A 22,825-nucleotide genomic window follows, 5' to 3' on the forward strand; every position below is an offset into this window, starting at 1 on the left:
TGTTTGGGCTGACCCAAGTATTTGGGTCGATGTAAATCTGTGCCTAGGCCTCCTTTATTTTACTCTGATCCTCCTGGAATACCTCCGGATACTTCCCGTGGACCTCGTACAAGTTGCCAGTGGCCATTCGAAAAATCTGCGGCATTCAAAGTAAAATGTTTGCTGCCAATCACAGCCCAACAGATAGGGTCCCAACCCCTGTACCGCCACTAGTGGCAATCGGACTGTTCGCTGCCCATGGGTCAATGGGATCACAGCGGTTCCAATAATGTTCAGTGCTTCCCAGTTTATGTTGCCAATCTGGCCTTGGTATCGTGCAGGAGTCCTGTGTGAAGCTAGTGGATGGTCTGCTGATTAATGATGAAGCCGGCACCCCCTGTGACATCCATTACAAGGGGGTGTCCATTTACCTGAAGTTTGATCTGAATCGTTGCCACTTTAGGGGGCGTGATGCAATTCAGCTCCATCAAGATTACATTCTCTGGAAGGGCCATATGTGAGGCCTGAGTTCGAGGTAACCTATCGTCTGCCCAGGTGGGCATGTTCTTTGTGACTTCTGGTGGCCTTGGTTGCAAGCTTGGAAATGTCTTTGGTACACCCCGTTGTCATCTGGGAAGGTGACATGCAGGTAGGTCAGTGGTGGCCCTTGACCGTTGAGTCCGGAAGTGAAGTTGCACAGTTGGTTGCTGTTTTGGTGGCGATCTGGTCATGCAAGCATTACCCTGAAAGGGTGCTGTATTCTTGTGCGGGGGTCAACCCAACACTATGGATGCTGTAGTCAACGGAAGCTTGTGGGACAGGGCTAGCTCAAGGGCTTTCTTCAAGTCTAGTGTAGGTTCCGCCATCAACGTCCTCTTGAGTGACCATATTAGTAATCCCACCAAACGGCCCCTTAAAATTTCTGATAAACCTATGCTCAGCCAGCCTTTGTAGTTGAGTTATTAGACTGTAACTGATTATCCTGGAGTCTACACAACAGTATTGAATTGCTACCATTGCATAATCACAGACGGTTTGGGGTCATAATGGTTGGATACCAATTCATCAAAGGACTTTGAATCCAGGGTGGCTGGTTATGTGAGGCTTTTAATTATGTTGAAGGATGGGGGCTCGCAGGCAGTCTGGACCATTGCCTTCTCTGTCCTTTTCGTGATGCCGGTAACCTGGAAAAAGTACCTCATTCACTCCAACTGTTGGCCTGGAAAATGTACCTCATTCACTCAGTGAATGACGGGCTCAATCTTGCATGCCTGCATTAAAGGCCTCTAGCTTACCAAAGAGCAGCATTTTTTCGAAGGTCTGTCAAACACGTTGCTGTACGGCAATATCCCAGTCCTACCGGGACGTGCAGAATCAGGAATCAGCCTTTTTCTTTTTCTCATCGCCAGTATTAAGACTCAGGAAGCCGAGTCGTCAAGTCAGTCAAAGGAAACTGCCGCTATGGTGGCAAATACACACCGTATCAGTCCCAGTCAGGAATACCAATGTGCTGGTCCCTCTGGTCCAGTCTTCTTACAACAGAATTATGAACCCCAGCCAGCTGGGAGTTTATAATCCATGGGGAGAACGATTAGGGTATGTCCGTGGGCCTTGTGTTACAACAATAATTTACATTGAATAATGCAGTAGAAACTTCGACACCAACCTAAATGGACAGGCATGGCCTCAGTTTTAACTTGTGAAATATAAAATCTGCAATGCTTGCTCAAAGTTTGTGTTCCAGCCAGATTGAAACTTGAGCCATGATCTCTGACTCCAAGGCTGTTTTGACAAGCCACATTGATGATATATCCTGGTATTTAGAAGATCTAAGTTTTGTGATCTTTCTGTACATTAAATAATTAATTATATTGTAAACTGTCTCATTTGATTTTGTACAAAGCAGAATTCTTTCATCTTTTTAAATGCCTTCATTTATATTGGTCGCAACAAAACAATATCTTAAAAAATCAAAGGAAATTATAGTTTGGCTGAGAGTAAATAATAGTGTAGTATTGCATCAATGCTCATAAGCTGTTCTGCATTTTGCATTGTGTTTGTAAATGCTTTTTCCAAATGGAATTGCCTCATAAAAAACTAAAATGGAGTCAAATGTTAAACAATATATTCTCTTTACATCCTCAAGAGTAAGAAAGCAAAGTACAGTATGAGGTTGCCATAATTTGTCCAGAACAAATACAAAATGCACAAACAAAGACAATACTATAGATGCTGAAAATCTGAAAGTTAAACAAACTGCTAAAAGAACTCTGCAGGGCAGACATCTGCTTCGGAGATAGGGTGTGGTTCCCCGAAAAAGTGTCATTTTGAGCGAGAGTTGAGGGGTGATTTCTGCTGGGTGTATGGGTGCAATCCAGATTGCAATTTACCCAGACTTAAGTCATTTTTTTTTTAGCTTGGGGAGATTCACTGAAATATCTCACATTTAGATTTTTTTTGGTAGAGTGGGGAACTGAATACGTCAGTAAGACCGGTTCCTCCGAGATGGGGTTCCCTTTTGAAAGGCTGCCTAAATCACAAAGTTGAGATGAAGATCCCCCACCCACAAACATTGGGACCCCTCCCACCCTCAGACATGGACAACACCCCAACCCTCGCCCATGGAGGGACAACCTCCCTCCCATCACTAAATGTCTGCTTCAACAGGCCGCCCTCGCAATCTGGATCTTGCCTTTGCTGGGCGAGATCCAGATGAACATATTTAAGTGATCCATTAGACTCAACTAAACATGACTATGCCAGATTCACCCGAGGCCTGGGAACTAACAGTCTTGCTTGGGGGACCTTGCTCCATTTAGCACTGGTCTACACAAATGTGGACCAGGCGTGATGGCATCTGGCAGGGGGCAGTCTCCAAGGACATTGGAGGCTCCTGGGTGGTCAGGGTCTGGGCAGGGTGCTACCCTTGCACCCATGCTGGCACCTTGGCACTGTCACCTGGGTATCCTGGCAGTGCCACCCTGATGCAGCCAGGCTGGTGGTGCCTATGTGCCAGGTTTCCCATGCCAGGGATTGGGCCCATGGGCATCTGGCCCTTAAATGGTGGGGTGAGGGAGCAGTCATTTGGGGAAGATCTGGAGACTGCAAATACTGTCCCTATCCATGGGTCATCTTGACTTGTCAGTGCTGGAAATGAGATGAGTGGAGCCTCAGTGGGGCATTTCTGACTGAGACCTTTAAAAAGAAAAAATGGGAGTCCCATTAGATAGCAGGGTCATTCTTGGCATCGTAGGTGCCGAAAATTGCCCCACTATATGCACTTAAAAGGGGACTCTGCTTTCTGCATGTTAAATTTTAATTAGTAGGAGGATGAAGGGATTTTAATTAGGAGTGGGATGAAGGTATTTAATTAATATGATGAAGGGTTATGAGGAGAAGTCAGGAAGGTGGAGACGGTAGAAATGAGATAAGCCATGATCATGTTGAATGTCGAAGCAGGCTCGAGGGGCTAAGTGCCTGCTCCTAGTTCTTATGTTCTTGTATGTAGTATTCTACCAAGGCCCATTACATTTATTTCTTTACTTTGATAGACCACATTCATTCCTCTAATTAAAAGCAACCGCGACATCATTATTTTGAGACTCCATTACGGTCAAGGTCTCATGATGGATCTTTGCCCCAGGGACAGTAGAAGCTTGTGCTTAGAATCAAAAAATTGATGAGGCCCAAGCAACGCCTGTGCCTGAACATATCCGTACAATTAGATAAGCTGGGGAAAATATCGGAGAAAATATGACTGCACAAAATCTGCATATTCTTCATTGTGGGGTGGGATAGAATCTGGGATCTAGGAATCTCCACCAGTGTAGAGGATTCAACACTGAACACCTGGAGGGCGAATGAGGACAAACTGCAGACTGATTGTTGAACGGAGTGTCATAACATCTACCTATGGTACATTAGGATAACTTAATTCTCAACCATACCTTGTAAACTGCTGCTGAAATACAATGCACCAAGTCTTACACCAAATAAGAACCACCACTGTTGACAATATGGTATCAGCTTCAAAATATCTGAAAGGGCTATAACAAGGTCCTTTCTTACTTTTCAGTACCATTTCCTAAATTCCAGTTGCATATATTGAATAACAAGATTGTTTTGAATTTTATGGACACCTTTCTTTAATCAGTGTTGGTTGGTTTAGTTGTCAGATCACTTGCCCCTTGAGTAAAAAGACCTTGGATTCAGACCTTACTCCAGGATCTGCGCACATGCATAGTCTAGGCAGACGGGAGTTTGGCTTCCTTACCTAAAGAAACCTATAGTTTACGTGTACAGCATGTAAGAAAAAGAATCTGAATTTCTGGGATTAGAGATTAGAGTAGTAAGTAAATAACCTAATAACCTTTATTGTCGCAAGTAGTCTTACATTAACACTGCAATGAAGTTACTGTGAAAAGCTACTTTCTGGCACCTGTTCGGGCACACAGGGAGAATTCAGAATTCTCAGCTGGTATGGGAATTGAACCAGCCCTGCTGGCCTTGTTCTGCCTTACAAACCAGCTGTCTAGCCCACTGAGACAAACCAGCCCTCCAACAAGTGATTCAGTAGAATAGATGCATAATTTCCTGGATTTCAGTAGCATAGGAGGTGATCAGGTTTTGGGTTTTAACGCGATAAACTGCAAAAAGCTATTTCCACTGTTTGGTGAGCAAACTACCAGCTGCATAAATTTAAAATCACTGCTAGAAAGGGATTTCTTTTTTAATACAATTGATGCAACAACATTGAATACCCCGTCAGAAACAATGGTGAAACAAGAACGCTAAATAACTTTTAGAAAGAAGTGAATGGAGATTTCAATAGCCGCCTTCTGAGTTTTAAAAATTTACTGCCAGAGGCTGATTAATTGATATCTCATTTTCTGTTTGTGTGGTACCTGGTTTGCACATAAATGGTATGTTGTGATTATCTACATAATATTATACTTCAAAAATTAATTAATTGAATTGAATGTTAAAGGCGTTGAAATGTCCTGAGGACAGAACCGTCACACAAAAGCAACTTTTTTAAAGAAGTACCATTAAATAAATATTTGCACAATATCCAGGAGCAAAGAAAATTGTTTCCAAAAAAGATCATAAGAAATGTGCAATTAAAGGTAACCAACACGAACACTTCCTGAACAAAAATTCAAGATTGAGATTAATATCCTTGCCCAACAAGAATTTATTGAGTGTAGAAAAAAAGTCAGGTATCGTATAACTCGGGGTCTCCCAAATCGGGTTCCAATTAGAAAAATGATACACAGCTTGACTTTTCCAGCCTCTGATTGGACAAACTCAAAATGGTACGAAAAAGAACGGGCAGGGTTCTCGGTTTGCTGACGTGGAATCGTAAAACACAAGTGGGTGGACAATCAGTTCCGTTGCTGAAATCGCGACAACAATAAATCTCAATTCTCCGTCAACCTCAACTGCGGTGTCAATGCGGTCTGCACCGTGCATACAGTAAACACTATGCATATCCCATGGGCCTGGTTCCCAATGGCGTGATTCACTTGTACTTTTAAAAATCTTAAAACCGCCATCGGGGCTGATGAGGGAGAGAGAGGAGGGAGGTCACAGAGAGGCATGACTGTGCCCTAGTCCTGATAACTAAACTGGCCCATGCACTTATGCCAACTTAACCAGTGTTTAACTTTCTGCCCTTACGGGCTCTAATTCTTCATCTTGGTGGATCCCCCGATAGTATCTTCTATTGTGATTCCCACACTGCGGCCTGGGTCCCTGTTGGCTCGTGTCTTCTGGAGCAACCGGGCCTGAATGGGCCCGGCTGCTGGTCGAGTGTCCCAGAGGGCTTGGTGCCACCTAGTTTTGCCCGCAGCCTTCCAGATGCACTGGGGGGTGGGGGTGGGAGGGAGTCCAAGGTGCTGTGGTGTTCCGGCACTTCCCCTGCGCGAGCCACCAGCATAGGCCCCATCACTACCTCCTCTCTCGGGGTGCCGATGGTCCCAAGGTTACTGCATGATACGGGGGTGCGAGTAGAGCTATCCCCTGAGGCTCCCCCACCACCTGGAACTGCCAGTCCTGGGGGCCTACCCTGGTCTCGACTAGGGTCTCCATGCTCAAGGCTATGGAGCACAGGGAGTGGACCATCTCCCTCTGCAACTGCGCCCCTTCACACATTGCCGGTGCCGCCACTTTCTGGGTCTGTGTCACATCAGCCAGTGACTGTGCCATCTTCCTCTGGGACTGGGCTACCTCCCAATGCCACTGACGTTCCCATCTGCTGTCACTCGGCCATGCTCAGAAGCGCTGCTGCAACTTCCAGGTGGCTCTGGCACATGGCTGCCTGTGAGGCTGCAACTCTGTCCTGGGCATCGGCCAGTACCTGCACAGATTGCCCCAGGCCTTGGACATGCTGATCCCCAGCCAGAACTCTCACCCCCAATGCCTTCATGCGGTTGCCACCTGTGCGGTGTTGGCCTGTGTGGCACGCATGGTCGGCACCATGTTTCAGTGTGTGAGAGGGACAGTGTTTCCATGTGTGAGAGGCGAGAGTGTTTCAGTGTGTGAGAGGGAGAGTGTTTCCGTGTGTGAGAGGCGAGAGTGTTTCCGTGTGTGAGAGGGAGAGTGTTTCAGTGTGTGAGAGGGAGAGTGTTTCATTGTGTGAGAGGGAGACTGTTTCAGTGTGTGAGAGGGAAAGTGTTTCAGTGTGTGAGAGGGAGAGTGTTTCAGTGTGTGAGAGGGAGAGTGTTTCAGTGTGTGAGAGGGAGAATGTTTCAGTGTGTGAGAGGGAGAGTGTTTCAGTGTGTGAGAGGGAGAATGTTTCAGTGTGTGAGAGGCGAGAGAGTTTCAGTGTGTGAGAGGGAGAGTGTTTCAGTGTGTGAGAGGGAGAGTGTTTCAGTGTGTGAGAGGGAGAATGTTTCAGTGTGTGAGAGGGAGAGTGTTTCAGTGTGTGAGAGGGAGAGTGTTTCAGTGTGTGAGAGGGAGAGTGTTTCAGTGTGTGAGAGGAAGAGTGTTTCCGTGTGTGAGAGGGAGAGTGTTTCCGTGTGTGAGAGGGAGAGTGTTTCCGTGTGTGAGAGGGAGAGTGTTTCAGTGTGTGAGAGGGAGAGTGTTTCAGTGTGTGAGAGGGAGAGTGTTTCCGTGTGTGAGAGGGAGAGTGTTTCCGTGTGTGAGAGGGAGAGTGTTTCAGTGTGTGAGAGGAAGAGTGTTTCCGTGTGTGAGAGGGAGAGTGTTTCCGTGTGTGAGAGGGAGAGTGTTTCCGTGTGTGAGAGGGAGAGTGTTTCCGTGTGTGAGAGGGAGAGTGTTTCCGTGTGTGAGAGGGAGAGTGTTTCAGTGTGTGAGAGGGAGAGTGTTTCCGTGTGTGAGAGGGAGAGTGTTTCCGTGTGTGAGAGGGAGAGTGTTTCAGTGTGTGAGAGGTGAGAGTGTTTCAGTGTGTGAGAGGGAGAGTGTTTCAGTGTGTGAGAGGGAGAGTGTTTCAGTGTGTGAGAGGGAGAGTGTTTCAGTGTGTGAGAGGGAGAGTGTTTCAGTGTGTGAGAGGCGAGAGTGTTTCAGTGTGTGAGAGGGAGAGTGTTTCAGTGTGTGAGAGGGAGAGTGTTTCCGTGTGTGAGAGGGAGAGTGTTTCAGTGTGTGAGAGGGAGAGTGTTTCAGTGTGTGAGAGGGAGAGTGTTTCAGTGTGTGAGAGGGAGAGTGTTTCAGTGTGTGAGAGGGAGAATGTTTCAGTGTGTGAGAGGGAGAATGTTTCAGTGTGTGAGAGGGAGAGTGTTTCAGTGTGTGAGAGGGAGAGTGTTTCAGTGTGTGAGAGGGAGAGTGTTTCCGTGTGTGAGAGGGAGAGTGTTTCAGTGTGTGAGAGGGAGAGTGTTTCAGTGTGTGTGAGGGAGAGTGTTTCAGTGTGTGAGAGGGAGAGTGTTTCAGTGTGTGAGAGGGAGAGTGTTTCAGTGTGTGAGAGGGAGAGTGTTTCAGTGTGTGAGAGGGAGAGTGTTTCAGTGTGTGTGAGGGAGAGTGTTTCAGTGTGTGAGAGGGAGAGTGTTTCAGTGTGTGAGAGGCGAGAGTGTTTCAGTGTGTGAGAGGGAGAGTGTTTCAGTGTGTGAGAGGCGAGAGTGTTTCAGTGTGTGAGAGGGAGAGTGTTTCAGTGTGTGAGAGGGAGAGTGTTTCCGTGTGTGAGAGGGAGAGTGTTTCCGTGTGTGAGAGGGAGAGTGTTTCAGTGTGTGAGAGGGAGAGTGTTTCCGTGTGTGAGAGGGAGAGTGTTTCAGTGTGTGAGAGGTGAGAGTGTTTCAGTGTGTGAGAGGGAGAGTGTTTCAGTGTGTGAGAGGGAGAGTGTTTCAGTGTGTGAGAGGGAGAGTGTTTCAGTGTGTGAGAGGGAGAGTGTTTCAGTGTGTGAGAGGCGAGAGTGTTTCAGTGTGTGAGAGGGAGAGTGTTTCAGTGTGTGAGAGGGAGAGTGTTTCAGTGTGTGAGAGGGAGAGTGTTTCAGTGTGTGAGAGGGAGAGTGTTTCAGTGTGTGAGAGGGAGAGTGTTTCAGTGTGTGAGAGGGAGAATGTTTCAGTGTGTGAGAGGGAGAATGTTTCAGTGTGTGAGAGGGAGAGTGTTTCAGTGTGTGAGAGGGAGAGTGTTTCAGTGTGTGAGAGGGAGAGTGTTTCAGTGTGTGAGAGGGAGAGTGTTTCAGTGTGTGAGAGGGAGAATGTTTCAGTGTGTGAGAGGGAGAATGTTTCAGTGTGTGAGAGGGAGAGTGTTTTAGTGTGTGAGAGGGAGAGTGTTTCAGTGTGTGAGAGGGAGAGTGTTTCAGTGTGTGAGAGGCGAGAGTGTTTCAGTGTGTGAGAGGGAGAGTGTTTCAGTGTGTGAGAGGGAGAGTGTTTCCGTGTGTGAGAGGGAGAGTGTTTCAGTGTGTGAGAGGGAGAGTGTTTCAGTGTGTGTGAGGGAGAGTGTTTCAGTGTGTGAGAGGGAGAGTGTTTCAGTGTGTGAGAGGGAGAGTGTTTCAGTGTGTGAGAGGGAGAGTGTTTCAGTGTGTGAGAGGGAGAGTGTTTCAGTGTGTGTGAGGGAGAGTGTTTCAGTGTGTGAGAGGGAGAGTGTTTCAGTGTGTGAGAGGCGAGAGTGTTTCAGTGTGTGAGAGGGAGAGTGTTTCAGTGTGTGAGAGGCGAGAGTGTTTCAGTGTGTGAGAGGGAGAGTGTTTCAGTGTGTGAGAGGGAGAGTGTTTCAGTGTGTGAGAGGGAGAGTGTTTCCGTGTGTGAGAGGGAGAGTGTTTCAGTGTGTGAGAGGGAGAGTGTTTCAGTGTGTGAGAGGGAGAGTGTTTCAGTGTGTGAGAGGCGAGAGTGTTTCAGTGTGTGAGAGGGAGAGTGTTTCAGTGTGTGAGAGGGAGAGTGTTTCCGTGTGTGAGAGGGAGAGTGTTTCAGTGTGTGAGAGGAAGAGTGTTTCCGTGTGTGAGAGGGAGAGTGTTTCAGTGTGTGAGAGGCGAGAGTGTTTCAGTGTGTGAGAGGCGAGAGTGTTTCAGTGTGTGAGAGGGAGTGTTTCCGTGTGTGAGAGGGAGAGTGTTTCAGTGTGTGAGAGGGAGAGTGTTTCAGTGTGTGAGAGGCGAGAGTGTTTCAGTGTGTGAGAGGGAGAGTGTTTCAGTGTGTGAGAGGGAGAGTGTTTCAGTGTGTGAGAGGGAGAGTGTTTCAGTGTGTGAGAGGGAGAGTGTTTCAGTGTGTGAGAGGGAGAGTGTTTCAGTGTGTGAGAGGCGAGAGTTTTTCCGCGTGTGAGAGGGAGAGTGTTTCAGTGTGTGAGAGGGAGAGTGTTTCAGTGTGTGAGAGGCGAGAGTGTTTCAGTGTGTGAGAGGGAGAGTGTTTCAGTGTGTGAGAGGCGAGAGTGTTTCAGTGTGTGAGAGGGAGAGTGTTTCAGTGTGTGAGAGGGAGAGGGTTTCAGTGTGTGAGAGGGAGAGTGTTTCATTGTGTGAGAGGGAGAGTGTTTCAGTGTGTGAGAGGGAGAGTGTTTCAGTGTGTGAGAGGCGAGAGGGTTTCAGTGTGTGAGAGGGAGAGTGTTTCAGTGTGTGAGAGGAAGAGTGTTTCCGTGTGTGAGAGGGAGAGTGTTTCAGTGTGTGAGAGGCGAGAGTGTTTCAGTGTGTGAGAGGCGAGAGTGTTTCAGTGTGTGAGAGGGAGAGTGTTTCAGTGTGTGAGAGGGAGAGTGTTTCCGTGTGTGAGAGGGAGAGTGTTTCAGTGTGTGAGAGGGAGAGTGTTTCAGTGTGTGAGAAGCGAGAGTGTTTCAGTGTGTGAGAGGGAGAGTGTTTCAGTGTGTGAGAGGGAGAGTGTTTCAGTGTGTGAGAGGGAGAGTGTTTCAGTGTGTGAGAGGGAGAGTGTTTCAGTGTGTGAGAGGCGAGAGTTTTTCCACGTGTGAGAGGGAGAGTGTTTCAGTGTGTGAGAGGGAGAGTGTTTCAGTGTGTGAGAGGCGAGAGTGTTTCAGTGTGTGAGAGGGAGAGTGTTTCAGTGTGTGAGAGGCGAGAGTGTTTCAGTGTGTGAGAGGGAGAGTGTTTCAGTGTGTGAGAGGGAGAGTGTTTCAGTGTGTGAGAGGGAGAATGTTTCAGTGTGTGAGCGGGAGAGTGTTTCAGTGTGTGAGAGGGAGAATGTTTCAGTGTGTTTGAGGGAGAGTGTTTCAGTGTGTGAGCGGGAGAGTGTTACAGTGTGTGAGAGGGAGAATGTTTCAGTGTGTGAGCGGGAGAGTGTTTCAGTGTGTGAGCGGGAGAGTGTTTCAGTGTGTGAGAGGGAGAGTGTTTCAGTGTGTGTGAGGGAGAGTGTTTCAGTGTGTGAGAGGGAGAGTGTTTCAGTGTGTGTGAGGGAGAGTGTTTCAGTGTGTGAGAGGGAGAGTGTTTCAGTGTGTGAGAGGGAGAGTGTTTCAGTGTGTGTGAGGGAGAGTGTTTCAGTGTGTGAGAGGGAGAGTGTTTCAGTGTGTGTGAGGGAGAGTGTTTCAGTGTGTGAGAGGGAGAGTGTTTCAGTGTGTGAGAGGGAGAGTGTTTCAGTGTGTGAGAGGCGAGAGGGTTTCCGTGTGTGAGAGGGAGAGGGTTTCAGTGTGTGAGAGGCGAGAGTGTTTCAGTGTGTGAGAGGGAGAGTGTTTCAGTGTGTGAGAGGGAGAGTGTGTGTGAGAGCGAGAGTGTTTCAGTGTGTGAGAGGGAGAGTGTTTCAGTGTGTGAGAGGGAGAGTGTTTCCGTGTGTGAGAGGGAGAGGGTTTCAGTGTGTGAGAGGCGAGAGTGTTTCAGTGTGTGAGAGGGAGAGTGTTTCAGTGTGTGAGCTGATCTGCAGCTGTGGGTGGTCCTGCTGATCGCCAGCTGAGCAGGCTTCTCTGGCGAGCAATTAGGGAAGCAATGGCAAGGACGTCAGCCCGCTGACCCATGGATTGGATTGGATTGGATTGGATTTGTTTATTGTCACGTGTACTGAGGTACAGTGAAAAGTATTTTTCTGCAAGCAGCTCAACAGATCATTCAGTACATGGAAGAAAAGGGAATTAAACAAAATGCAAGAAAATACATGAGAATTCATAATAGGGCAACACAAGATATACAATGTAACTACATAAGCCTTGGCATCGGATGAAGCATATAGGGTGTAGTGTTAATGAGGTCAGTCAATAAGAGGGTCATTTAGGAGTCTGGTGACAGTGGGGAAGAAGCTGTTTTTGAGTCTGTTCGTGCGTGTTCTCAGACTTCTGTATCACCTGCCTGATGGAAGATGTTGGAAAAGTGAGTAGGCCGGGTGGGAGGGATCCTTAATTATGCTGCCCGCTTTCCCTTGGCAGCGGGAGGTTTAGATGGAGTCCATGGATGGGAGGCAGGTTCGTGTGATGGACTGGGCGGTATTCACGACTCTCTGAAGTTCCTTGCGGTTATGGGCCGAGCAGTTGCCATACCAGGCTGTAATGCAGCCCGATAGGATGCTTTCTATAGTGCATCTGTAAAAGTTGGTAAGGGTTAATGTGGACATGCCGAATTTCCTTAGTTTCCTGAAGAAGTATAGGCGCTGTTGTGCTTTCTTGGTGATAGTGTCGACGTGAGTGGACCAGGACAGATTTTTGGTGATGTGCACCCCTAGGAATTTGAAACTGCTAACCATCTCCGCCTCGGCCCCGTTGATGCTGACAGGGGTGTGTGCAGTACTTTGCTTCCTGAAGTCGATGACCAGCTCTTTAGTTTTGCTGGCATTGAGGGAAAGATTGTTGTCATTACACCACTCCACTAGGTTCTCTATCTTCCCTCCTGTATTCTGACTCGTCGTTATTCGAGATCCGGCCCAATATGGTCGTATCGTCAGCAAACCTGTAGATGGAGTTGGAACCAAGTTTTGCCATGCAGTCGTGTGTGTACAGGGAGTAGAGTAGGGGGCTAAGTACGCAGCCTTGCGGGGCACCGGTATTGAGGACTATTGTGGAGGAGGAGTTAGTGTTCATTCTTACTGATTGTGGTCTGTTGGTCAGAAAGTCAAGGATCCAGTTGCAGAGTGGAGAGCCAAGTCCTAGGTTTTGGAGCTTTGATATGAGCTTGGCTGGGATTATGGTGTTGAAGGCGGAGCTGTAGTCAATAAATAGGAGTCTGTGTATAGGAGCCATAAATAGGAGCCATGAATAGTATTGGCTGGTCCGATACACCGAAGACTGCCATTCTTGGGCACGACACCACCCTCACCACAACTTTGGACCTTGCCTCAAAAAAAGCTGTCCAAAACCCGACAAGTCTGGAGCATGCCCAGAACATGTGTGTGTGTGGTTTGCTGTGATTCCTGGCACTGTTCGCATTCATCCTCCACCTCTGGGAAGAACCTACACATACGGTTTCTTGTCAGGTGTGCTCTGTGCACCACTTTCATGAGGAGCGGGAGTTGGTCCCGTTCGGTGCTTCACTCCAGAGTTCCCACCCTATTTCCGGCCCGAGTTCTTCGTCCCATTTTTCCCATGTTTTGTCCAGTGGGAAGCGTGCCCGTTCTTTTTTTCTGTGTGTTTTTAAATTTTGAGTACCCAATTCATTTTTTCCAATATTTTTTCCAATTAGGGGGCAATTTAGCATGTTCAACCCACCTACCTTCCACATCTTTGGGCTGTGGGGGCGAAACCCACACAAACACGGGGAGAATGTGCAAACTCCACACGGACAGTCACCCAGAGCCGGGATCGAACTTGGGACCTCGGCGCCGTGAGACTGCAATGCTATCACTGCGCCATCGTACTGCCCTGGAAGTGTGCCCATTCTAATAGTCATCCGTACAGGTCACCACAGTTTCACTCCGCCCCCCAGATTATCCGTGTCCAGTAGCTCTGATGTGACCATCAATTCACACTAGACGGAGAGTTGAAGTGAACAGTAGTTTTAATCAGATAGAACTATGCCTGCCTGCGACTACTCTGCACTGAGAGCCGCTTGCAGGGCAGCAGATCTATATACCTCCCCCGAGGGGGTGGAGCCAGGGGCGGAGCTCACAAGGACACCAACATGATACAATGCAATGTAATGTAATACAGTGGTGAATGGTTGCTGTAATACATTCACCACAAGCTCCGCTTGCATTGTATGTCTCGGGGCCCGTGGATATGCTGTGGTCTTCTTGCGGATAAAGTTCTTAAGCTGTAGGTGTTGGAGTTCATTTCCGTTAGATAGCTGCAGTCTCTCCATCAGTTCCTCTCAGGTCGCTTGTCTGTCTTCTGTGTAACGTCCCTAACGGTCAGTGTCCCCCATCTTGTCTCTACATCTCAAAGGTGGCACCAAGCATGGCTGGTGCAGATGGGGGCATGGTGGACATTTCGGTCAAGCTGAAGCATTGCCTCATCTGGTTCCAGGATTTGACCGGGGCTTCCACCACTGGGCTGTTTGAGTGTTTTGCTGACAGTGATGGGATCGTTGCCGTGGCGAGGGCCTGGAGGATTGCCCCTGTACAGGAGATCTCCTCCATCCTCATCCATTCCGTGTCTGGTTCTTTCACCCACCCCCTCACTCTTTCCACCGCGGCTGCCCAATGGTTGTACTGTAGGTTTGGGAGGACCAGGCCCCCATGTTTCGTCTTCTTTGTAGGACCTTTTTGGCGATCCCTGGCTCCAAACTCTCTCAGGAGCTTCATGATCCCTTCCATTTGTGGGTCCGAGATGTAATGGAGCAGGTCATCCGCAAAGAGTGAGACTCTGTGCTCACTGCTTCCTCTTCGGATTCCCTTCCAGCTTCTCACCATTTTGAGGGTGTCGCTAGTGGCTCAATTGCCAGGGACAATAAGAGCACGGAGTGCATCCCTGCCTTGTGCCTCTGTGTAGCTCAAAATATTCAGAGCTGGTGGTGTTGGTCCATTCGCTCGCCTTGAGGATGTTGTACAGGAGTTTTACCCATGAGGTGAAGCATGTCCCCAACCCAAACAATTCTAATACCTCAATGAGGTACTTCCACTTGACTGTCAAAAACATTCTCTGCACAGGTGTCATTATCATGTTTAGCAGTCACCTGATGTTCGCTGTTAGCTGTCTACCCTTAGCAAAGCCCATCTGGTGTTCTGCGGTCACCTCTGATATGCAGTTCTCCAGTCGCTTAGCCAGGGTTTTTGCGAGTATTTTCGCATCCTCATTGCGCAACGAAATAGGTCTGTAGGATCCGCATTCGGTTGGTTGTTTGTCTTGCTTGGGTATCAGAACAGATAAGACTTAAGTAATTTTTAAACTAACTTTTTAAAATTATAATGGAAACAAAAGAAATGGAAATTAACTTTTTGTATGTTTGAACCTATTGCACAAGAACAATCAATGTTTTGCGGTTTAACCCTTGGGCACAATAAGAATTTTTTTCAGGGGTTCCCTCAGTACTGGTGGAGCAGCTTTGAGGAGCCTGGTGATCTACTCCTGTTCTTCTGTTATACATTCATCCACAGCCATAAAAAACTGCAATTTTGCACCTTTTATAGAGGAAATCTGGCAAACTCTACTATGCAGTTTTTGTTTGCTATATGAATTAAATTGCACAATTTTGAATTGTGGATAAGGAAGGTAAAATTGTCAGTGTGGATGCATCGCATGAGAAAGGAGAAATTGCTCACTGAAAGGTAGTTTCAACATATTTCGATACCAACGTTGGCTGGGATTTTATACCGGGGCATGGTAGGAAATACCATGAATATCACCTTCCTAATGCCACTGGGATTTTAGTGGCCTTCTGTTAGGCCGTTTGAGACCCTTAGGTGGTCACTTGAGGGCTTCTTCCCATTGTTGCCGGTATTTTTCCAGATGTGGCTGACCCCCTTCACCACCTGAGGAGGCTGCTACAACCTTGCTTTGGGGTGTATCTAATGATTGAACATCCACTGGCCGATGTAGGGTTCCCCAGGGGTAAGGTCCTCTTCTATTGACCGACCCCACTCCACTGTTAAGTCACCATCCCACTTTAAAAAAATTCATTTACGGGACATGGGCGTCGCTGGTTAGGCCAGCATTTATTGCCCATCTCTAGTTGCCCGTCAGACGGTGGTGGTGAGCTGCCTTCTTGAAACGCTGCAGTTCTTGAGGCGTAGGTACACCCACTGTGCTTATAGGGAGGGGGTCCCAGGATTTTGTCCCAGCGACAGCGAAGGAACAGCGATGTATTTCCAAGTTAGGGTGGTGAAAGACTTGGAGGGAACCTCCAGAAGGTGGAGTTCCCAGGTATCGTCTGCTCGTGTCCTTCTATATGGTAGTGGTCGTGGGTTTGGAAGGTGCTGTCTAAGGAACCTTGGTGAATTACTGCAGTGCATCTTGTAGATTGTACACATGGCTGCCACTGTTTGTCGGTGATGGAGTATTTGAATGTTTGTGGAAGGACGAGCAATCAAGTGGGCTGCTTTGTCCTAGATGGTGTCAAGCTTCTTGAGTGTTGTTGGAGCTGTACTCATCCAGGCAAGTGGAGAGTATTCCATTATACTCCTGACTTGTGCCTTGCAAATGGTGGACAGGCTTTGGGTGGTCAGGAGTTGAGTTATTCGCCGTAGGCTTCCTAGCCTTTGACCTATAACTTAACACCATTTAACTGCCTTCAGATCCTTCTCTATAATTGCTGGACTGTCTCAGCAGTGGCCACTATTCCCAGTGGTGTAGCTGGCAATTCGACTGGTCAGCAGCTCTCGAAGGTCAGACATCCTGCCCGGGAGGGGCGGAAGCCATAACTGCAGGCCTGATCTATGCTGGTCAATGTAGTGGTAGCTTGATCCAGATGGTGGTAAATGTGGGGCGGGGCCGCCTCCACCTAAAATACCGACAAATCAATCCTGCACATACTGATGTCTGATAGTTAAATTTGAGAGACAGGTGTTTCCTCCTTTTAAAGGCTGTTCTAACGGTGCCTTTGTGTTTTAGCGTGGTTGGTAAATTAAGTACGTTCATCAGCAGTGCTACTGCCATTTTCATTTCTGCACAGTTCATGGGTCTTGTTTTTAAAAATAACAAACAGCTGCTCGCAGACTTTCTCCCTCCCTCATTGAACTTCTGGACTTGCTGTCTCTCCCTCTCGCCACTTCTCTCCTGCTCCCTACCTTCCACTCACAGCTCCTCTTACTCCCACTCATCACCGCTCTCCTGAGTGAGAGGAAGCGGCAGAAAGAAGCGGGGAAGTGGTGAGCAGGAAGCAAATTGAAAGTGCCTGTACTGTTCAGTTATTGAGAGTCAATGAAAGGACTTTTGGGCTGGTTGGATTCCAGGCAGCCAACACATCTTAAATATGAAATTGAGCCAGGAGCTTAACCTACCCTGATTACATGTTTTCTTGTGGGACGGTGATTTTTAAAAAAATTTAGCGCACCTTTTTTAAGAAAAGAATAGGAGTGCTAAAGGGGGATAGCTATTTAATGTCCTCATTGAGCTATAGTGAGAAACAGTAGAGTTCAGTCAACTCCAGATCAAAAGAAATTGGAGAAGGGGTAAGCCATTCGGTACCTCAACCATTCAGTCAGATCGTGACTGATCCGATGTGGCCTTAACTCCACTTTCTTGGCTATCCCTCAAAACCCTTGACTCCCTCGTCAACCAATAATCTGTCTCAATCAGCCTCGAGCATATTTAATAAGCCAGCTTCCACTGCTTTCTGAAGTAGAGCGTTCCAAACACTGACAACCCTCCACAAGAAGAAATTCTTCCTCATCTCTGTCTTAAATGGGACATGCCTTATTTAGAAACTGTGTCCCGAGTTCTAGTTTCCCCAGGAGGGGAAATATCCTCTCAGCATGTATCATGCTGAGCCCTCACAGAATATCATGATTCAATAAGACTACCTTTCATTCTTCTAAACTCCAATGAGTATAGGCCCAATTTGCTGACCGTTCCTCATAAAGCCACCCCTGTACCCCAGGAATCAGCCCAATGAGCCTCTCTGAACTTTTCTTTTTGTTAATAAATTTAGAGTACCCAAGTTGTTTTTTTCCAATTTAGGGGCATATAGCATAGCCAATCCACCTACCCTGCACATCTTTTTGGGTTGTGGGGGTGAGACCCACGCAGACATGTGGAAAATGTGCCAACTCCACATGGACAGTGACCTGGGTCCTCAGCGCCATGAGATAACGGTGCTAACCACTGCACCACCATGCCGCCCTCTCTGATTTTCTTTCAACACAAGTATACCTTTCCTTAAGTAAGACAGCAAAAAATGTTCACGGTACTTCAGGTGGAATCTCACCGATGCCCTGTATAGTTCTTACAAAGACATCCCTACTTTTATACTCCTTCCACGTTCCCCCCCACCCCTCCCCCCCCGCACCTTGCAATAAAGACCAGCATTCAATTTGCCTTTTAATTCATTGTTGTACTTGCATTGTGATTCATGTACAAGGACAACCACGTCCCTCTACACTGCAACATTCTGGTATCTCTCCATTTAAATAATATTCTGGGGCTGGTTTCTCCGAAAACTGGCGTGATGGCCGGGACCCGTGCCAAAAACGGCACGGATCACTGCGCCGTCCCAAATGGCGCAAAGTCTCTGGGCCCGAATGGGGCGACAGCGTCACCCGCCGTCATCAACGCCGCGTGGTGTCACAGCACAAAAGACGCGCCCCCCCGGAAGACGCCCCCGGCCGCGCAGCCCCGTGGTTCCAGGAGCCCGACATCGAGGCGCTCCTGAATGCAGTAGAGGAGAGGAGGGAGACCCTGTACCCCGGACATGGCCGCAGGGTCGCCCCACACCTCAGCCGGCTCCTGTGGAGGGAGGTGGCAAAGGCTGTCAGCACTGGGGCTGTGACAACGAGGACAGGCATCCAGTGCCACAAGAAGGTCAACGACCACGTCAGGGCAGCCAGGGTGAGTCCCCCCCACCCCCCCCCCCACCAATGAGCGGCACACCCCCACATGCAACTAACCCTAACACTAACCCAACCCTAACCCTAATGTGCTGCGTACCTCTGCCAATATACGCACAAACGCTGGCGTGCATTCATATACCTGTCTAACACTGTTGCCCTTTACCCCTGCCACCCACCCGCCCGCCCCCCACGGGTGAAGTGCGCGCACAACAATAGAGAGTATGAGAGGACTGGAGGGTTCCCAGATGATGAGAGATCACTCACCGTTCATGTGGAAAGGGCCCTGGAACTGGCAGGCGGAATGGAGGACCGGGAGGTTGCCGATGCAGAGGTCGGGGGCCCACCAGCAAGTGAGCCACCCATGGCCCGTCCCCATTCCCCCATAACCCCCCACCCCGCATCCCCCATATCCTCCATCCCCATATACTCCCTCCCCATATCCCCCTCCCCCACAACCCATACCCCATATTCCCCTCCCCATTTCCCCCTCCTCCATATCCCCCTCCCCATATGCCCCCTCCCCTATATACCCCCTCCCCATATCCCCCCATATCCCCCATATCCCCCTCCCCAGATCCCCCAAATCCCCCCTCCCCCATATCCCCCTCTCCATATCTCCCCTCACCATATCCCCCTCCTTCTTCCCACATCCCCATATCTCCCTCCCCCATATCCACCATATCCCCCCTCCCCCATATCCCCCTCCCCATATCTCCCCTCCCCATATCCCCCTCCTCCCCACATCCCCATATCTCCCTCCCCCATATCCCCCCTCCCCCATATCCCCTCCCCATATCCACCATATCCCCCCTCCCCCATATCCCCCTCCTTCCTATATCCCCATATCTCCCCTCCCCATATCCCCCCTCCCCATATCCCCCTCCCCATATCCCCCCTCCCCATATCCCCCCTCCCCATATCCCCCCTCCCCATATCTCCCTCCCCATATCCCCCCTCCCCATATCCCCCTCCCCATATCCCCCTCCCCATATCCCCCATATACCCCCTCCCCCATGTCCCCCCTCCCCATATCCCCCATTCCACCATATCCTCCCTCCCCCATATACCCCCTCCCCATATCCCCCCTCCCCATATCCCCCCTCCCCATATCCCCCCTCCCCATATCTCCCTCCCCATATCCCCCCTCCCCATATCCCCCTCCCCATATCCCCCTCCCCATATCCCCCATATACCCCCTCCCCCATGTCCCCCCTCCCCATATCCCCCATTCCACCATATCCTCCCTCCCCCATATACCCCCTCCCCCATATCCCCCGATCACAGCCTGCATGTCTAACCATGCAGCTGTATTGTGTGTTGCAGGACCAAACATCGAGGCACCCGTCCCCACGGATGCCGACCACCCGCAGGACGCCCCAGGGCGGCCACGAGAGACGGAGAGACCCGGCCCCTCTGGCACGCGACGCCCCCAGGACGCCCCAGAGTGGCCACGAGAGAGGGAGAGACCCGGCCCCTCTAGCATGCGACGCCCCCAGGACGCTCCAGAGTGGCCACGGGAGAGGGAGAGACCCGGAGCAATAGGGAGAGGACACCCCCGTCTCGTGCGGGTGCGGCGACGCAGGCGTGTGACTCCCAGCGATGAGGGGAGCAGCCACAGGCCCCCGTTGCAGCCGAGCCAGGACACCACTACCCAGGGCACCCCTACCCAGGACACACCTACCCAGGACACCCCTACCCAGGGCACCCCTACCCAGGACACCCCTACCCAGGGCACCCCTACCCAGGACACACCTACCCAGGACACCCCTACCCAGGACACCACTACCCAGGGCAGCCCTACCCAGGACACACCTACCCAGGACATCACTACCCAGGACAGCCCTACCCAGGACACACCTACCCAGGACATCACTACCCAGGACAGCCCTACCCAGGACACACCTACCCAGGACACCCCTACCCAGGACACCCCTACCCAGGACACCACTACCCAGGGCAGCCCTACCCAGGACACCACTACCCAGGACACCACTACCCAGGACAGCCCTACCCAGGGCAGCCCTACCCAGGACACCCCTACCCAGGACACCCCTACCCAGGACACCCCTACCCAGGACATCACTACCCAGGCCAGCCCTACCCAGGACACACCTACCCAGGACACCCCTACCCGGGACAGCCCTACCCGGGACACACCTACCCAGGACAGCCCTACCCAGGACACCCCTACCCAGGACACCCCTACCCAGGACACACCTACCCAGGACACCCCTACCCAGGACAGCCCTACCCAGGCCAGCCCTACCCCGGACAGCCTTACCCGACACAACGCCACTGCTGTCTCCAACACCCTCCACCATCGCAGAGACACTCACCTCGGTTGGGCACTTTAGTGATGAGGCTTCTGGTACACTCACTGGTACGCACAACACAGCTGAACCGGTACAGCAGGTGGAGGTTGGAGCAGCAGAGGGGCCGTGAGGTCGGAGGGCATCCTGGCGCAAGCGAACATCTGCTGCCCTGATGGGTCCCAGGTTCCTGGAGTTACCACACCCACCCATAGACCCGATGCAGTCACCAAACCTGGGATGAAGGAAGAGGATGATGGCTGGCTTGCAGCAGCTGCAGACGCTGGTGGAAGAGTGTGCCCGCGTCCAGGAGCTGGGAGTGGTGCCGGTCATGCGTGCCGCCCAGGCCGAAACCGCACGGGTGGCATCCGCGGTGGAGGCAATGGGTGTGACGGTGTCAGACATGGGGATCAGGATGCGAGGTCTGGGGCTTTCCGTGCAGGTGGTGTCTGTGGCCCAGGACATGGCTGCCCTCTCCCAGGAAGCCATGAGCCAGAGCCAACGGCAGATGGCAGAGGCGCTCAACGCCATGGCCCAGTCTCAGCAGGCAATGGCGCAGTCCCAGCAGGCAACAGCCCAGTCTCAGCAGGCAATGGCCCAGTCTCTGCAGGCCATGGCCCAGTCTCAGCAGGCCATCGCTGAGGGCATTGGCGCCATTGCCCATGTGCCGGCCGGTGGCGTACGGTCACAGACAGGGATGGGCAACTCACTGAGCTCCATGGCTGTAAACGCGCAGACCCTTTTCGATACGAGCACTGGCCTCCAGGACTGGCAGCGCCAGGTATTGGGGGGGCGTCAGATGGCCGGTCCGTTTGCAACCCCGACCCATGTAGAGGCCCGGGGACCATCGGCCACCCCGAGGGAGGAGGAGGTGCTGGGGCCATCCCGCGTCCCCCTGTAGGGGAGGTCCCAGAACACTGCAGCACCTCGGACTCCCCCCCCCCCCTCCCCCCTCCACCCTTCCGTCCCAGGTGCATCTGGTGGGCAGCGGGCAGGACAGGCTGACAGCTCGCCATCCCAGTCGCCCGAGCCGCAACCTGGCCCAACTCGGCTGGGCCGCACCAGGAAACGGCCGCCAAGGGGATCCCAAGTCAGAGGGCAGGAATCGCAGGAGTCCACCTCCAGTTCTCCTGTACCATCTGGGGAACCATCGAGGCATAGTCAAAGGGCTCGTAAGGCCAAACAATTAGACACTGAGTAAGTTGGCATGGGCACAGGGCACAGACGAGTTTTAGGGGCTAGGGCAGGTGTATGGACTGTTTGTTATTAAAATCACTTTCACACCTACAGAAGCTGCCTTTGTGCTCTGTCCGAAGTGTGTGGGGGTGTCATGTACGTTGAGCGCCAGTGTGTGTGTGAGGGGTGGTCTGACGTCGGCCCCAGGTGAGTGTGCCCCCCCTTTCCCCCTGGGCCACCCTGTCCATCCCCCCGGGCAGAGGACGGGACCGTGCGCTGCGGTATCATGGCCGCATGCAGGGATGGTCCGGGTGGATGGTGGTACTGTGGCCATGGGTCGAACAATGTCCAACGATGTGGAGCGAGGAGCTCATCGCAGTGCGTGACGTCATCATCCTCCATGGCCTGCAATAGACATGCTTCCACCAGTGACCGTGTGAGCCCAGCCCGTCGTGCCGCAGGTGGATCTGCAATGGAGGGGTGGTGTGCATGCGGATGGGCTGGGTGTGGTTGGTGGGTGGGTGGGGGGTTGAGGGTGTTGGTGCTTGGTGGGTGGGTGAGGGTATTAGTGCTGGGTGGGTGAGGGAGGGTGAGGGTGGTCGGATGTTGCCATGGTGTGCGGTATGTGGCCATACTCGCCGATTCGCACGCCCCCTAGTCAGTGAACTAGGTGGCTATCAGCCTGTCCCATGCTCGCTGGCCCACCCATGTCCAACCCATCTGCCCTGACCATTGCCCCCATCTGCCTAATCTGGGGAGGTCTGCGCCTCTTCCTGCTGCTCCTCCACTTCCCCCTCCTCTGCCTGCGGCACATTGCCCCTCTGCTAGGCTATGATGTGCAGGACACAGCAGACCACATGATGTGACCGACCCTATCTGGCGTTTACTGGAGGGCCCCCCCAGAGCGGTCCAGGCACCTGAAACGCATTTTGAGCACGCCAAAGCACCTCTCTAGAACACCCCTGGTCACTGCATGGGCATCATTGTAGCTGTTCTCCACGTCACTCTGGCCTCCGTATAGGCGTCATCAGCCACGACCGCAACGGGTAACCCCTGTCGCCTAGCAACCAGCTCCTCAGCTGGGGGTGGCGTCCCTTGAACATGCCGGGGATGTAAGACAACAACAACACGTATGAGTCATGAACA

The sequence above is a fragment of the Scyliorhinus canicula genome, chromosome 10 (assembly GCF_902713615.1).
Source record: "Scyliorhinus canicula chromosome 10, sScyCan1.1, whole genome shotgun sequence".
Classification (NCBI taxonomy): Eukaryota; Metazoa; Chordata; class Chondrichthyes; order Carcharhiniformes; family Scyliorhinidae; genus Scyliorhinus; species Scyliorhinus canicula.